The sequence below is a fragment of the Thamnophis sirtalis genome, unplaced genomic scaffold, assembly GCF_051295495.1.
Source record: "Thamnophis sirtalis isolate CommonGarterSnake01/CBP01778 unplaced genomic scaffold, rThaSir2_p1.2 scaffold_1, whole genome shotgun sequence".
NCBI classification, from domain to species: domain Eukaryota; kingdom Metazoa; phylum Chordata; class Lepidosauria; order Squamata; family Natricidae; genus Thamnophis; species Thamnophis sirtalis.
In genome coordinates, this window is record NW_028261381.1 from 53124093 (window position 1) to 53129001 (window position 4909).

Consider the following 4909-nt stretch of genomic DNA (forward strand, 5'->3'; position numbering starts at 1 on the left):
TACCCAAATTTTAAACAATTTAAATTATTACTGATACTAAGCATAAGCTATCTGGAGTTTCTTAGTCCCATATTTACTTTTTATGTAATCAATCCATTTTTTCCAGTCTCGTTTATATCTCTCGTTTGAATGTTCTTTGAGATATGCAGAGATTTTGGCCATTTCGGCTAAGTTCATAACTTTCAAAGTCCATTCTTGAATTGTAGGTAAATCTTTCTTCTTCCAATACTGCGCCACCAAGAGTCTTGCTGCCGTTATTAAATACAGAACCAAATTAGTCTCTGCTGCTGTAAAATCAATACATATACCCAGTAAAAACAACTGGGGGGTAAATTTTATCCTTCTTTTAAAGATGTTTTGCAGGATCCACCATATTTTTATCCAAAATGCCTTGACATTACGACATGTCCACCATATATGAAAATATGTAGCATCACAAGAACCACATCTCCAACATTTAGGTTGAACATTTGGATACATAGAGGCAAGCTTTTTAGGATCTAGGTGCCATCTATAAAACATCTTATAAAAATTTTCTCTCAAGTTTTGTGCTTGTGTAAGTTTCACATTTCTTACCCAGATTCTTTCCCATGTTTCAAGCATTATTGGTTCCTCGATATTCTGAGCCCATTTTATCATACAATCCTTAATCAGTTCCGTTTCAGAATCCATCTGTACTAATACATTATATATCCTCTTTATATGCATTGAGCTTTGATCTCTTATTTGTTTAAACAAGTTATCCTCAACTTTTACAAAGCCAATTTTTTGATCTATTTTCCACCTAGCCTGTAATTGACCATACTGAAACCACGTTTGAACTACCTTCTCTTCTTTAAGTACCTCTAAAGATTTTAGTTCCATCACCCCTCTTTCTAAGATAAGAAGTTGTCTATAGGTGGTTCTATCGTGTTTTTGTTCTACATTCATATTTTCAATTGCATGTCTAGGAAAAAAATATGGAACGCTTCACGAATTTGCGTGTCATCCTTGCGCAGGGGCCATGCTAATCTTCTCTGTATCGTTCCAATTTTAGTATATGTGCTGCCGAAGCAAGCACAGGAAAGCAGTAATCTTGACTTTCCATAGTCCAAATAGATTGTAATCAAGGCATGGATAATAGTCACCAACTCCTACAGCTCAAATACTGGCTACACTAAACACGATTGTGAAAATTGGATCCAGTGATAGCTGTGGATCAAAGGAGCTCTTTTGGATGAATCTGCCCATGATCAAACTTTGATCATGTTGAAGGATATGACTGCTTCACTGGAATTGGATAGTAAGGTGAGCATTATCGGCACAGCATGGATTACAGCTAATCCTCAATTTACTACCACAATTTAAGCTCAGATTTTATGTTGCTAAATGAGAAATATGTTAAGTGAGTTTTGCCTGTTCTTGCCACATTTGTTAAGTGGATCGCTGCAGTTGTTAAATGAGTAACACGGTTGTTAAGTGAATCCGGATTCCCAATTGACTTTGCTTGTCAGAAGGTCATAGAAGGGGATCACATGACCCCAGGACACTGCAACTGTCATAAATATGAGTCAGTTAGCAAGCATCCAAATGTAAATCACATGACCATGGGCAGGCTGCAGATTGTCATAAGTGGGAAAAAGGGTAATAAATCATTTTTTCAGTGCCGTTGTAGCTTTGAATGGTCACTAAATAAACTGTTGTAAGTTGAGGATTACCTGTACTAGCACTGATGATGTTACTTAGTTTGGGTAATGAAATGTCTGCAAGAAAACAAGCAAGCTCAGAGAGCACCCAGGACCCCACATTGATTTCTGCCCCTGATCAATAGATTCTGTCCCTTTTTAATGACCTTGGAGGAAGAAGAGTCAAGTATATAGATTGTAGCTGTCATACTATTCATAAGCTGCAAAGAATCCAAAATAACAAAATAAATGTTTGCCATGAATATATAATTCTGGAGTTCAGGTAAAGATGGATCAGCTGATATTGTCTTCAACAAACAGTGCAATAGCAATAGCAATAGCACTTAGACTTATATACCACTTCATTGTGCTTCACAGTCCTCTCTAAGTGATTTAGAGAGTCAGCCTCCAACAATCTGGGTCCTCATTTTACTGACCTCAGAAGGATGGAAGGCTGAGTCTGGTGAGATTCGATCTACCAAACTGCTGGCAGCCGGTGATCAGTAGAAGTAGCCTGCAGTACTGCATTCTAACCACTGCGCTACTGTAGATCATTGTCTTCCTCGTGGCACAGCTGTTTCTTCCTGTATCATCTTAGTCAAAATGATGCTGCATGCGGATATAAAAGAATGGCATCACTCTGTGGTTGTGGGTTCATGACATACAAGCAAAAATTAAGTAATCTAGGACTTTAGCAGCATACAAAACAAAATATAGCAAACATACATAACATTAAAGCCAACATATAAATGTCCCAGACTGAGGACAGATCCACCACTCTTTTAATGACTCCTCCAGGGTCATTAAAAATCACCACCACTCAAATTAACATGCAATCATAGCATCACCTCTCTGTTTTAGAAAAAAAAAGACTTTTTTTCACAATAGAGATCAGATGAGCAACTTTTTTTAAAAAAAAGAACTGCGTTTTGACCTGAATTCTTTCATTTTTTCAACTTTAATTCAACTTAAGTTAGACAACAATGTAAGCTAAATGGTTGCTGTTTGAGATGTAAAATGCCTATGTCTAATAGGACTATAATTATAGTGCAGAAGTGGTGGGTTGCAGGCGGTATGCCCCAATACGGGTGTACCGGAGGTTATCCGGTGCTCTGGAGGGCCCACCCGCCCGCCCACACTCCTTACCGATCTTTAAACCCCTCAGCGCTTCCGCGCACACGCATGGCACATACAGTGCCTGCGCATCGCTCCGCTGAGCAGCTGGAGCATTGCAGAGGCTTGTGGAGGTGTCGCTGAATGGTAAGATGCATGTGCGCAGCACGCATGTTCATGTGGAGGACACCAGGCCCCGTTGCAACCATATCAGTTGCAATGGGATCCGCAACCCACCACTGTAGTGAAGTTACAACTGTGCTCTGCTCTGAACTATAAAAATCAGTAACTATACTGCTCTACTTGTGGGCAGTTATTTTCAGGTTTCCCTGCCTTAAATAAAACAAAAGAATCCTTTTTCATGAAATGCTACCTACCTGCACTATAATAAATAGGAAGCTAGGTGGAAGTATATATTTAGAAAATTCTGCCTTTATTGAATAGCTAAAAATTTAATCTAAGATGCAACTTGTGGTTTTTTCCTTTCCAGCTGAATGATTATGGAATAATTTATCTAAGAATATTGGTTCTCCTATTACTAAGAGCATCCAGGCAATGAACTTGACCTCTCATATGTACAAGCCCAAATATCCATATTAAGCTACATTCACAAAGAGAGTAAATAATCAGATGTCCCAGGAGTGCTTTTTCAAGAGGCAACTGGACTTTCTGGTTTTCCATTTAGTTTCTCATTGAAAGTCCATTTGCCTCTTGAAAAAGCATCTTTGGGACAACTGTGACCTGGATGACTGAGAATCTCCATAGACATAAATAATCAGAGGAGTCTTACAGGATAGGTGAAACTCTTTGGGTATATGCTTGACATTCGGTGTTTTTTAAAAACACATCCATGTGGACTTCCAGTAAGAAAATGGCCAACTGACTACACACCCAGGTAGGGATCTGGGATTCCTGAAGGGTTTTTCCCTGGGCTGTAGCTTTTTCAACTACCAACAGAAGAACCAACAAAAACAATTGGAGCAGTTGTCATCAAGAATTTAGAGTTATGCAGTATTTAATTATTATTTAATGCAGGATAACTAGATGTTTACTAAAAGATCGAAGCTACAAAACATTGAGGCAAATCTTCAAAGCCCATCCTAAAACAGGCAAGGAAAAATTTTGAAACTTGGAATAACAGAATAACATAGTTGGAAGGAACATTGGAGGTCTTCTAGTCCAACTCCCTGCTCAGGCAGGAAACCCAATACCATTTCAGACAAATGGTTGTCCAATCTCTCCTTAAACATCTTCAGTGTTGGAGAACTCACAATTTCTGGAAGCAACTCATTCAACTGATTAATTATTCTAACTATCAGGAAATATCTCCTTAGTTCAAGATTGGTGTCTCCTTGATCAGTTGTCATCCGATGCTTCTTGTTCTGCCTTCTGGTGCTTTGGAGAATAGGTTGATCTTCTCTTTTTTGTGGCAGCCCCTTAAATATTGGAACACTGCATAAAACTCATAGGGAGCTTGTTTGGCAAGCCTACCTAAAAGAGATTTCTACAACATAAGTATCACTACTAAAAGGCTTAGTTTCAAATTAAAGTTGGAAACTTGTGCATATCTTGCTGGAAAAATCCCTCAATAAATGCAATTAAGTATATGCATGGAATCCAATCATTAAAGACAGGATCTTGGCAACTGGGGCCTTCAGATATTTTGCACCACAAATCTCAGTAATCGCAGCCAACATATGAGAAGCAATTGTGGTAATTACAGTCCAAATTATCTAGAGCAGTGGTCTCTAACCTTGACAACTTTAAGACTTGTGGACTTCAACTCCCAGAGTTCCTCAGCCAGCTGAGGAACTCTGGGAGTTGAAGTCCACAGGTCTTAAAGTTGCCAAGGTTGGAGACCACTGATCTAGAGGATACCACATACTCTTCTGCCCCTAAATAATTTCTATAAATTAAAAGCAGTTCTTTAAATTTTAGGCCTTTTTACGAGCACACAGTGGCTGTATTCTGGTTATATCATCTGATTACTGAAATAATCCATCATCTGGATTAATTGGAAACCAAATAAAAGTTAACTGATTTTTAGCATATTTAGCATCACCAACTTTTCAGCCAAAAAGTCTTCACTTAACCTAGTTAAATGTGCTGTGTGAAAATAGCTGGTAAATATG

General features: G+C 38.4%; 1 non-coding gene across 1 annotated transcript; it reads right to left on the reverse strand.

Moving 5' to 3' along the window:
* Nucleotides 1-953: 953 nt before the first annotated feature.
* LOC148049408 (U6 spliceosomal RNA) lies at nt 954-1060 on the reverse strand. Its single transcript, XR_015695294.1, has one exon. It is a non-coding gene; the product is annotated as a U6 spliceosomal RNA (small nuclear RNA).
* Between the last annotated feature and the right edge of the window lie 3849 nt (nt 1061-4909).